Below are 13,158 nucleotides of genomic sequence, written 5' to 3' on the forward strand. Positions count from 1 at the left end.
TTTGATGAGGGTATACTGAGAGTGTTTAATGTTCTTTGTTCGAAGAAGATACAAGACTGTACTGAAAACCATGCTTCTCCGGAACACTTTTTTCCTTTTTGGACGCTGCCTTGGCAGATTGTAATCCTCACTCTGGCTCAAGTAAAATTCACCTTATCTCTCTTATCTGTAGAATGGTTATTGGCTATTTTGTGTCAACATCATCTTCCCTTAGGGGAAGGCAAGGGGTCGCATCAGGTAGATTATCTTGCTAGTGTTGATCAGAAAATTCCAGACCAATTGATTTATTTCCGCTCCTGGGAGAGGCTGAAACTGCAGTTAGGTTAGGTATTAAGCCTTGGCAGTGCTTAGCACAAGTGCCTCCATTTTGGGTCTATTTCTTTTTAGCAGAGCCGTTTTACATTGTGGGGTCTATTTGTTATAGCAATTAGCCTACATGCATAGGTTTTACTTTGTTTTAAAAGATGTTTCAAAATATTTGAGCATTATATATTACCCCCACTCCCCAAAAAGGACTAAATGCTTTTCTTTCTGTAGGAGTATTTTCAAAATTAAGATGATATCCAGGGGCCGGCCCATGGTTCAGCGGTTAATTTTGCACATTCTGCTTCAGCAGCCCAGGGTTCAATGGTTCAGATCCCGGGTGTGGACCTACCCACCACTTATCAAGCCATGCTGTGGCAGGCGTCCCACATATAAGGTAGAGGAAGATGGGCACAGATGTTAGCTCAGGGCCAGTCTTCCTCAGCAAAAAGAGGAGGATTGGCAGCAGATGTTAGCTCAAGGCTAATCTTACACACACACACACAAAATGATATCCAAAGTTCCTACATGTTCCCCAAAAACAACTCTCAGGCCTTGCATTGGTTTCCTGGTAACAAATAACTGTTACTGAACCCGGGTCGTTTTTGCCCATGGCCCGGAAAACCAATCACCGAGAGGACGAGACTGCAGCAGAGAGAGGATTTTAATCACAAGGCAGCCAAGTGAGGAAGCGAGAGAATGAGCCTCAAGTTCCCCAAAAGTGGGGGTTCAGGGATATTTATGGGGTAGAGGAGCAAGGTGGTCTGAAGTATGGAGATAGATGATTGGAGGTGAGGAGAGGTGAGGTAACTGAGGATTTGTGCAAGCCTAGTCAGATTTCATGTCTCTTCATAGGAGGCATGTTCAGAAAATGGTGGCATTAGCATGTGATCTGAGGCTGGAGTTTTTAGCTTCTTGACGTGAAAAGGTCACTTACTGGACACCTGCGCAGGCCCACTTGATGGGTTGGTGGTCTCAACCGGCCTGAACTGGACAGGGAGTCTTAAGTCCTGAAAAACAGTTCAACCATTGTTACCATGGTGACCCAGGCGCCAGGGAGATGTTATCTTTAGGAACCTAGCGGGAGTCAGACACCATATTGCCCAAGCAGCACAGTTACCAATGGGCTGGAGAACAACTGAAAGCTGTAATTAGTAATTGCAAAAAAAGAACTTTGGCTACTAGCTACCTAATGATCAATGGCTAACTGTTTGCCCGTTTCATAACCACGACGTCACCTTCCCTGGGTGGTTTAGCACAACAGAAATTTGTTCTCTCACAGTTCCTGAAGCTAAAAGTCAGAAATGAAGGTGTCTGGGTCTGGCCCAGTGGCGCAGCAGTTAAGTGCACACATTCTGCTTTAGTGGCACGGGGTTCGCCGGTTCGGATGCCAGGTGTGGACATGGCACCGCTTGGCAAGCCATGCTGTAAAGTAGAGAAAGATGGGCACGGATGTTAGCTCAGGGCCAGTCTTCCTCAGCCAAAAGAGGAGGATTGGCAGCAGATGTTAGCTCAGGGCTAATCTTCCTCAACAAGAAAAAAAAAGAAATGAAGGTGTCAGCAGAGCCCTGCTCCCTCTAAAGGCTCCAGGGAAGAATCCTTCCTCGTCTCCTAGCTTCTGGTGGTTGCCAGCAGTCTCTGGCACCCCTTGGATTATATAGCTGCACCATTCTGATCTCTGCCTCTCCAGTCACATGGCCTTCTTCCCTGTGAAGCAGGGGTACCTGAGGGGTACTGTAGCTATTCAATAAGAACATGATTGCCTTTTGACCTTGTTGCCAACACAGACATGGATGAATCTTGTCAACTTGCTGTTTTTTGGTTTAACTTGAGGGATGACTTGAGTCTCGAGGATTTGTCAGTTTGTTTTGCAGAAGAAATAGAATGCCTTCAGGGAGATTATGATCACCAGATGGCCGGCCCCTGATACTGGCTCAACACAAGGTTGACATAAGGGAAGCCATGTTGTAGAAAAGAAACCATATTGTAACTTTGAATGACCTCCTATTAACTAACCCAGTTGGAAAGGCATCCTCCAGGAGATATACATGCTCTGTAGATTTTACGGACCCTCCCAGCTGAGAGAAGTTGGTAACTTTGTTCTTTTGAGTTCTTAGGAGTGTGATGATCCCCCAGGAAGAGTCTATGCTGATAGCCATCCCATTGATGACATCTGAAAGATCTGGGTATAGGGTGTTGCTCAGGTCTCTGATGCACATCCAGTAAAACACAAGATTATCAGGACCTAAAACCAGATGTCTGCCTCACCTGAAGACCAGATGCCTCCCCCACCCAGAGACCAGCCTCCTATATAACTGGCCTGTAGTCTTGGTTCTGTAAGATGGTTCTTTCGGACGTTAGTCGGCCATCTTCCCCTTTGCTAGCAAGCTGTAATAAAACCGTTTCTCTCCTACCAGCTTGCCTCTCAACTATTGGCATGTCTTGAGACGGGCAGATGACTCCCCTTGGGTGGTAACACCCCCAGCAGCCATTGCATATTGCCCAGCGGCTTATTGAGAGTGATGCCTTTGTTTCTCCGAAGTTCCTCCTGCCAAGCCCCTTAGCTCTATAAAAACTCCCCACTTTTTGCTCTGATTAAAGCAGATTTGAGCAAACCCAAGTTCCCACCTTCTTGTCCTGGCCAACTTGAATGGGGCCTTTCTCCATCTCCAAGCACCCATGTCTCAGTGTATGGCTTGCTGCGCATCGGGTGCACAAATTTGAGATTAAGAGGTTTGGTATCACCTGTGTGTCTGTGTTTCACATGGCCTTCTTATAAGGACTCCAGTCCTTGGATTTAGGACCCACCTACTCCAGGATGACCTCAGCTTAACTAATTACATCTGCAAAGACCCCGTTTCCAAATAAGGTCACATTCTGAGGTTCCAGGTGGACATGAATTTTGGGGAGACGTGGTTCAACTTAGTAGAGGCCCTAAGCTCTCCTGAGCATATGTGTTGGTTCTCCTCCACACTCCCCTCATCTCTGCCCTTCAACTCTCCACCAGCATTTGGGCATTTAACAGATATGGTTTGAGCACCTATTCTGTGCCAGACAGTGTTATAGGCCTTGTTCAAAGGCAGCGACCAAGAGATCCAGCCCTGCCCTCACAACACTTGGAGGGGCTTGGTGGCCTCTTGGTCAGCCCCCCAGTCACTATCAGTGCAGTCTAGAACCCCCACTGGAGCCTCGCTTCATCCTGATAATTGAGTTCACCATTAATCGAAACATCCCATTGAAACTATTTTAAATTCTTTCTAAAATGGACCACACTCTTATTTCCCTCTCTTTTTAGAATGAGTGCACAGACATAAGCTAACCTTGCTATTGTTATAACTGTATTATGCTCTGACACACTAATGACAGGGCCAATGAGGCATAGAGAACTACTTGCCCCACACACAGTGTCCTCCAATTGCTGTAGTTTTTTATTTCTTGTGTCTGTCTGTTATAATTTTCCTATTTCTGCTGGGTTGTTGTTACTCTCCCATGAGAGTAAACCTTGCAGTGGGGTTCAAACAAGAGGATGCAGTGAGAGCGTGTGTGGTTGCTGGAAACTTGATCTCGTGATGCTGATTTAGAAAGTTTCCTGATCGTTTGCTGCTTCCTTGCTGAGATGCAGGTAGCTGAGGTTGATGCATATTTGGCATTCATATCTGAGCTAAAATCTGGCTGGGAGTTTGCTTTACATTCTTTTGTCATCCTTTTGTAAAAATCCTTACACTTCTCTTCCACCACTCTCTTTCCTGGGCTTTATGGCAAGGGATTTCCCTTTGAAAGGTAGTTTGAAGTCTGTTTCGGTTTGCTAGGGCTGCCGTAACAAAGTACCACGGTGTGGCTTAAACGACAGTGATTTATTTCTCATAGTTCTGGAGGCTAGAAGTCCAAGATCAAGGTGTCAGCAGGGTCTGTTTCTTCTGAGACCTCTCTCCTTCGCTTACAGATGGCTGTCTTCTCCCTGTATTTTCACACGGTCTTTTCTCTGTCTGTCTGTGTCTTAATCTCTTCCTATAAGGACACCAATAACAGGATAGGAGGGCCCATTCTGACGACTTCATTTTAACTCAATTACTTCTTAATTATGCTATACAAATACAGTCACATTCTAACTGGGGTTAGAACTCAACATAGGAATTTGGTGGAGGGGGCAATGAGGACCACAACTCAACCCACAACAAAGAGTGAGCAGTAACTTTGGTAGGAGGCGAGGAAATGTTCCAGTCTCTCAATTGGCTGCAAGAATTCCAGGAAGCTCAAAACCAAAGGGGGACAAGTGAACAGGCTGCTCCTAGCAAAGTCACACACAGGGAAAAGATGGCCATGTGATGGCAGAGACAGAGATTGGAGTGACGCTGCCACAGCCGAGGAACACCTGGAGCCACCAGCACCTGGAGAGGCGAGGAAGGATCCTTACCTAGAGTCCAAGTGCACGACCCTGCCAGTGCCTTGATTGCAGACTGCCAGCCTCCAAAATTGTGAGACAATAGATTTCTGGGTTTTTTTTTAAGCCACGCAGTTTTTTTAAGCCACACAGTAGTCCATGAGTGAGTCTACAGGGATTTATTTACCCCTTCTGTTGTTGATGGGCATTTAGGTGGTTTCTGGTTTGGGGTATAATGAATAGAGCAGCTATGAACATTCAAGTGAATCTCTTTTTGCACATATAGGCACTGATTTTTTTTTTTTTTTTTTTTTTGAGGAAGACCAGCCCTGAGCTAACATCCGTGCCCACCTTCCTCTACTTTATATGTGGGATGCCTGCCACAACATGACTTGGAGAGGTGCCATGTCTGCACCCGGGACCCGAACCGGGGGACCCCAGGCCACGAAAGCTGCACGTGCGCACTTAACTGCTGCACCACTGGGCTGGCCCCTAGGCACTGATTTTGATACCGAACCTCTTCACCTCAAGTTCTTGTGCCCAATGCCCAGCAAGCCAACCACTGAGACATCAGTGCTTGGAGATGGAGACAGATTAATTCAAATTGGCCAAAATGAGTAGGCAGGAGGCTGGATTTCCTCAAATCTGGCTCCCCAAGAGCAGAAAGCAGGAGTTTTTATAGAGCTAAGGGACTCGGCAGGAGGAGCTTCAGGGAGACAAGGGGTCACTCCTGATAAGCCCCTGGCCAATCTGACTTCTGGGCTTCAGTGGCAGCTGAGGGCCTGCCATTGTCATTTGGTGATTGCAACCTCCCCAAAGGCATTCTCTTTCTTCTGCAAAACAAGCCCACAAACACAAATCCTGAGACCCCCTGAATCACTCCTCAAGTTAAACAGGAGAAGCAGCAAATTGGTTTGATATCTATACTACCCCTGAGGTACCTGGCTTCAATTTTTCTTGGCTATATACCCAGGAGTAGAATTATGGGTCACAGGTAATTCATAGAAATTCAGTAAATTCAGCTTCGGTAAATTCTGCCAAACGGTTTTCCAAAGTGTTTGTACTGTCGATGAAAATAATCCATAACCAATCTATAAATGAAAATTTGAGCGAGTTTATTCTGAGCTTAAATCTGAGGATTATAACCCGGGGCCTTTCTTCCCGAAGGAAGAAAGGGCACCAAAGAAGTGGGGTGCACAGACTGGTTATATAGCCCCAGAGAGGATGTTTCACATAGGATTGAAATGTCCCTTTTACAATAGTCGCGAGACTGCTCTGTGGGCACAGCGATTGATGGAAACAGCAGGCAGGTCTTCTGTCTCAGTGAACACAGCAGGGTGGCAGTCTGTTGTCTCCAGCTGAGTGGTCACAGGTGAGCTGGGTGGTCAAAGGTGAGTGCAGCAATCAGTTCCTAGCCTAAGGAAAAATGCTTATCCCTAAGGAAATGCTAATGTGGGGGGAAGTTGCACCTTTATCTCAAGGGCCTTTGTTCTGGCCATAGGAAATGTCTAAGCAGATATGCAATGCGTGCTCAATAGCCACAGTCAGGCCCTTTTGGAAAAAACAAAGTCAGGCTGAATTAGGTTTATACCAAATGGCTTCCTCATATACTCCAATATATCCTATTGCTTGCCGTTTTTATTTGTCAGTACCAACTTTTATTTCCCTCAGCAGTGTATGACATAGTCACCAACTGTGATATGGCGATTTATAATAAGAAATATGTATTTGTCCCAGTCCTCATTCCTGATACAGAGCTAGTAAAACCCCAGGAATTCACCCACACTGGAGTTTTGTATTTTTGTTTTTTGTTTTTGTTTTCTGCTGAGGAAGATTCGTCCTGAGCTAACATTTGTGCCAGTCTTCCTCTACTTTGTATGTGGGTCACCACCACAGCATGGCTAATGAGTGGTGTAGGTCCACTCCTGGGATTCGAACCTGTGAACCCAGGCCACCAAAGCAGAGTGCACCAAACTTAACCACCACATCACAGGGCTGGCCCCCTGGAGTTTATGTTAATGAATTAACTTTTGGAAAGCTCCTAAGGATGGAGCTGGTTGCCAGGGAAACCAACCATGAGATCAGAGGGTTGGAACTTTCCGTCCCTACCCCCAATGTCAGGGGAGGGGAGAGCAACTAGAGGTTGACCTAATCACCAAAGGCCAGTGATTTAATCAATCATGTCTGCATAATGAAGCCTCCCTAAAAACCCCAAAGGACGGATGTTGGAGAGCTTCCAGGTGGGTGCACACATGGAAATGCTGGAAGGGTGACACTTCTGGAGAGGGCATGCAAGCTCTGCGCCCCTTTCTGTCTACTTTGCCCTAGGCATCTCTTCCATCTGGCTGTTCATTTGTACCCTTTGAAATATTCTTTGTAATAAATCAGCAATAACTAGTAAACTGTTTTCCTGGGTTCTGTGACTCATCCTAACAAATTATTGAACCCAAAGAGGGGGTCCTAGGATCTCCAATTTATAGCCAGTTGGTCAGAAGCCCAGATGACAACCAAGACTTGTGATTGGTGTGTGGAGTACACAGGGGTTGGGGGCAGTCGTATGGGCCTGAGCCCTTAACCTGTGTGGTCTGATGCTAACTCCAGGAAGATAGTGTCAGAATTGATTTAAATTGTAGGACGTCAGGTGATGTCTGCCAGAGAGATGGAGAATTGCTTGGTGTGGGGAAAATGTACACATTTGGAGCACAGAGGTATTCAGTGAGTAGTGCACAGAGGAAGGAGGTTTTCCTTACACCAACAGTCAATACTTTCCTTTTTCTTTTTAGTCTTTCCAGTTGGTACGTAGCAGTATCGCATTGTGCTCTTAATTTTCACTCTTCTGATAACTAAGGAAGTTCAGCACTTCTTCAGATGCTATGAATGGGAGTTTCAAGACTCCCACTGAAGTCTTCTGCCCACTTTTGTATTCAGCTGTCTGATTTTTTCTTACGGATTTGTAGGAGCTCTTTATGTAGTCTATACATGAGTCCTCTGTCACATACAGATATTGTGAATATTTTCTCCCACTGTGTGATTGCTTTTTACTCTATTAATGGTTTCCTATGACTAAGTTCCTGATTTCTTGCAGCCGAATTTGTTGTGGCCAACACCTACAGGACTTTATGTTTGTAACACGGCATAAAACCCAGGCACTTCAGAAGGACTGGGACCGCCTCAGTCTTGAGTGTGAGTCCAAGCAATGCCGAGCGTGTGTACTTGCTGACTTCTGCAGCTACGTACCTTAACATCAGGGGAGATGAGGTGGAGGGGGCTGCATATGTTGATGGACTCATCTTTCCTGGCTTGTAACCTTTGCTTGCTGTAATCCTCCAGCATAGCTTGCCTTCAGTGAAGCATGTTGCAGTAACTTCCATGAGCTGAACCACAAATCTTAACCCCTTAGTTCCAATTTCCCCTTTCTAGGTCCAAGTGGATCTCTTAGGCTTACAAAGGAGATGTGCAATTCTGTTGAGAACCATTGTCTTCTCCAAGCAGAGATGGTGTGCTGGTTCCTGGTCCTGTCGACTCCACTGGCCGAGGACCCACTGGAGTTGGCCAGCTTCTCACAGGTTTGGCCACCTGGTCAGTTTCCCCGGCCGGCTCCAGGTCCTGGCAGGTCAGAGCTTATTGCAGTTCCCTGGGCTAGAGCTATCAATGTGTCCCATGATGAGGGTGGGGCTGTTTATAACACTGAACACGCGGTGGTAAGACAGTAGCATCTTTAGCCAAAATTTGTCAATTGTTAATACTAGATGGAATGTCAGTATTTCAGAAATCTTTGTACTATGTGAATGAGGCGCCTTTAGGATTTAATTTTTATTCCTGAAGTTAGCTGATTAATACCACTAATGTTACAACAAGGGTCCCAAATCGGTCGATTTAATTTAAACTACTGGTCAATCCTGAAGATGGAGCTCTCAGCTGGTTGTTGTCATTGGTGGGCTCAGCTTGTCAGTGGTATGCACATCCATGTCACTCACTTGTCCTCTCAGATCTGAGCTTTTTTGATTCTCTCACTTTTCCTTCTTTTCTTCCAGAGATTGGCGTCTCTGACATAGCCAACAAAAATCCAGAGAAAGCACAGAGCAGAGCACACACAGGCCTCCTGGCCATCGTTGTACCAAGCGTGTCTGCAAGATTTTGCCTCCAGTCATGCTGGTCACAATGGGCAGCACAATACCAAGATTACTCTAGATCATACAAACCCAACTAAATGCATCTCAGACATAACAGGGCTCATTAGCTTGTCCTGTGAGTATTGAATTGGCTTTTGCAGAAAGCAAGATACACATTTATTATTCAGCCTGTAATTTAGGAAAACCTCTTATGGTAATCTTTAAATGGCTGGTGGGGCTATATACATATATACACCTTTTGGAAAAGTAATTTGGTAATATGCATTAAGAGTCTGAAAAACATTAATGTCCTTTGTCTAAATTATTCCACTTCTGAAAGTCTATCTTAAAGAAAACAGAATCAGGAAACCCTTTTTGGACAAGATATTCAGCAGCATTTATTTTCATCAGCAAGACCTAAATGTCCAAAAATAAGGGACCTGCTAGGAAATGTACAGCATCTCTACCACTGGGAATATTATGCAGTCATTGTATATGTTGTTTACCAACCATTTAAAATTATGAGATAAATCCATACATGGAATACTACTCAGCAATTAAAAATGAATGAAAAATCGATGTATGTGACAACTTGGATGCATCTCAAGGGAATGATGCTGGCTGAAAAAAGCCAGTCTCAAAAGGTCACATACTTATGAGTCCATTTATATAACATTCTTGAAATAAAATTTTAGAGATGGAAAATAGATTAATGGCTTCCAGAGAGTAGGGATAGTAGGGGGCAGAGAGGTGGGTGTGACTCTAAAAGGGTAGCATGAGGGAGCTTTGTGATGATGGAGCAGTTCTGTATCTTATCTGTGACGGTGCCTGCACAGAGGTACACGTGATAGAATCGCATAGAACTAGACACACATGTTGCAACATTGCTTGTTTCCTCATTGTGAGTGTGTATTATAGTTACCCAAGATGTTGTCATTGAGGGAAACTGGGTGAAGAGTACATGGGAACTCTACACTTTTTTGCAATTTCCCGTGAATCTGCCATTATTTCAAAATGAAAAATTAAAAAAAAATATAGCAACAGTCCTATGGCATAATGCTAAAGCCAAATAATTATGATATATATGTGTGTGTGTGTGTATACATACACACACACCTATATACTTAAAGTTGTAAACAGTAATTGTCTTTAGATGGATACCTTTTTTTCTTTTTACATTCATGTGACTTCCAAATAAACGTATTATTTTTAGGATGGAAAAAAATTATTTATTTATTTTGCTGAGGAAGATTAGCACCGAGCTAACATCTGTGCCAATCTTCCTCCACTTTAGACATGGGTGAACCCCACAGCATGGCTGACAAGCGGTGTATGTCCACGACTGGGATCCAAACCTGTGAATCTGGGCCACAGAAGCAGATCACGCCAAACTTAACCATTATGCCTGGGGCCAGCCCCCAAAAATTTTCTTGAAAGAGGGAGAGCATCCATCGTAAGCCTATGATTGGAGATTGTTCTTTTTCACTCAGACATCTGCCCATACATATGTTCTTTCTGAGGTCTCCCCATTTCCCAAACTGAAAGGAATACCAGCTGTGCCTTCTCCTTTGTTCTGCCTCCTGAGACACCAGCCTGCTCCTGTCTAGGTTGTTGACAGCAGCTTCACTCCACTTTCCACGTGGAACACTCTGAAACACGAGGCAAAACAATGTAAGTCTCCCCGTGGTGCTGTCCCATAGCCCCGCGGTTAGTTTGTTTCTTATCCCTCCCAGGTGGTTCTTTCAGAAAAACTGGGAGAGGCAAAAAGAGGGAGGCAGCTTCAGTGAAGACACTTGGTTTTCTGGCCACAGTCACCTCCAGTGACTATGTCAGCATCAGAAAGCTCTTTCCGCTTCTCTGATTCTCCCCAAAGCCCTTCGATGTTCCGCATGTAGTCATCAATCCTTTGGGATTTCTTCTCAAATCAGGGCTCTCAAACGAGGACTAACCCCATCAGAACAGTAGTAAGCTAGGGAGGTGAGCATGAGCTTCAGAACCAGGCTTGCATGGTCTGCGACCTGGACGCAGCTCAGCCAACACCTGCCAAACCCCAACTGCGTGCCCTGTGCCACTAGCTGGTGATACATCATGCAGGGGACCCAGTCCCTGCCCTTGAGGAGGAGCCTTCAGGCTAGAGGAGGAGGAGCTCAGTGTTCTTCCTCTACTTTGTAGCTTTGGTCAAGCTGTTGACATGTCTGACCCTCAATTTCTTCTTCTGGGTGACAGAGAAAATCCACAGGGAAGGGAGCTGTTCTCCTGGGCTCCCCGGCCTCATCTTACCCATCTTGAGAAAGAGCTTCTTGAAAAGAGTTAATTTTTGTTTGTGGACTTTTAAGTATAAAACTGGCTGTACTGTTGACCTTCTTCAATAAAACTTTTATTTTAGCCTTTAGATTACCTCAACATGAGACATCTGACATGAAATTAATTTCAAGTATTTCTAAATCCTTCCAATGAGAAAGACCAGACCTATGAATGTAGATTCTTTTTTTTTAAGAATTTTTTTTTTTGAGAAAAATTAGCCCTGAGCTAACTGCTGCCAATCCTCCTCTTTTTGCTGAGGAAGACTGGCCCTGAGCTCACATCCGTGCCCATCTTCCTCTACTTTATACGTGGGACGCCTACCACAGAATGGCTTTTGCCAAGTGGTGCCATGTCCGCACCCAGGATCCGAAATGGTGAACCTCAGGCCACCAAGAAGCGGATCGTGCGAACTTAACTGCTGTGCCACCAGGCTGGCCCTGAACGTAGATATTTTTGAAGACCCCTTCCATTCACGCAGCAATAACGATCCTGCTGATGTGAACTGGGAGTGCCATTTAGTTCATTAGTGGCAATAACAGAATTGAAAACAGCTATAAATTGCGAATTGTGAGTTATGAGCTCATAAGGGGAAACAAATGAAAAACTGAGTGGTTATTGTTTTCATTTCCCTACCGAAGATAATTTTGAACTCTTCGACTGCCTTTGTCTTCATTTAATTGTGTTGGAACTCATTCAGCATGACCAAAGGTAACTTAGTAAGAGCTATAGTGCGAGCCCTTTGGCATTTGCAGTTTATTGGGAAACTACACCATCTCAGTTTATTGGAAAGAGAACATAAGGAAAACAGACTTAGACCCATGTCCACGGTCATGTGGTGTCATAGTTAGGGACATGGGACCTGAAGCCAGCTGGCACGATCTGAGTCCCCACTCCAGTTACCAGCTTTGAGAACTGAGATCCGAGTCAGTTTCCTCATTTCTGAGTGACAGGTCTAATAGTACCAACGTCAGAGCTTCGTTGTGAACAAGATAATGACTCTAAAGGCTTGGCACAGTGCCTAGCACACAAAACCTGGGTTCTTGTGATATTTAAAATCGTGTCCGTCCAGGCCCTGGGGTTTGTAGACTGCCCAGCGTCTCCATCTCCTGACCACTGCCTCGAGGTCCAAGGACTTCCAGAGTTCCCTGAAATAGACCAGCAGTTCTCAGGAATCCTTTATACTCTTAAAAGTTACTGAGGACCTCAAAGAGTTTTCGTTGATATGGGTTATATCCATCAAGATCTGTCATATTAAAAATTAAAACTGATAAAATGTTAAAATATTTATTGACTTAAAAATAATAATGAAAATTACTATATTCTCCCAAATAAAACACGTTTCGTGAGAAGAGTAACACTATGTTTTTACAAGTGTCTTTAATGTCCAGCTTAATGGAAGAGAGCTTGATTCTCACATCAGCTCCTGGATTTAATCTGTTGGACTTTTGTTGTTTTGGTCGATGGATATGAAGACAATGACTCAGATACGTGGTTGAAAAGCAAGCAGTATTTTAATAGCCTTTTTACACAGTTGTGGCTATTCTTCTTTGATACAGCACCAAAATTGTTGCACAAAAAAAGTTGTAGTTTCTTAAAGGTTCTTTATGATGTAGAATCTGAAACCATATGAAAGAATTTTCAATTTGTTACATTAAAATCCATTGGGCCTAGGGCTGGCCCAGTGGCGCAGCAAAGTTGGCACGTTCCACTTCAGTGGCCTGGGGTTCACTGGTTCGGATCCCGGGTGTGCACACGGCACCACTCATCAAGCCATGCTGTAGCAGGCGTCCCACATATAAAATAGAGGAAGATGGGCACAGTTGTTAGCTCAGGGCCAATCTTCCTCAGCAAAAAGAGGAGGATTGGAGGTAGATGTTCACTCAGGGCTAATCTTCCTAAAAAAAAAAATCCACTGATCCATCCTGCACATTGTGTAGATCTTTTACCATGGATGATTTTTGGATCATCATACATTAACTCTTTGGAAAATATTATTCACTGCAATATGCAGATCTTCCAAATGTTGGTTATAAACATTTCATGATACAATGTAAAAAA

General features: G+C 44.5%; 1 long non-coding RNA gene across 1 annotated transcript in view; it reads right to left on the minus strand.

Moving 5' to 3' along the window:
• Positions 1-1,175: 1,175 nt before the first annotated feature.
• The window catches only part of LOC123286734 (uncharacterized), a 48,567-nt gene continuing 36,584 nt past the window's right edge, over positions 1,176-13,158 (minus strand). Inside the window, exons 2-3 of the long non-coding RNA XR_006529517.2 lie at positions 10,348-10,445; positions 1,176-1,313 (exon numbers count right to left, since the gene is read on the minus strand). This is a non-coding gene — a long non-coding RNA (uncharacterized lncRNA). The remainder of the gene's footprint in view (positions 1,314-10,347; positions 10,446-13,158) is intronic.

The sequence above is a fragment of the Equus asinus genome, chromosome 6 (assembly GCF_041296235.1).
Source record: "Equus asinus isolate D_3611 breed Donkey chromosome 6, EquAss-T2T_v2, whole genome shotgun sequence".
NCBI lineage: Eukaryota > Metazoa > Chordata > Mammalia > Perissodactyla > Equidae > Equus > Equus asinus.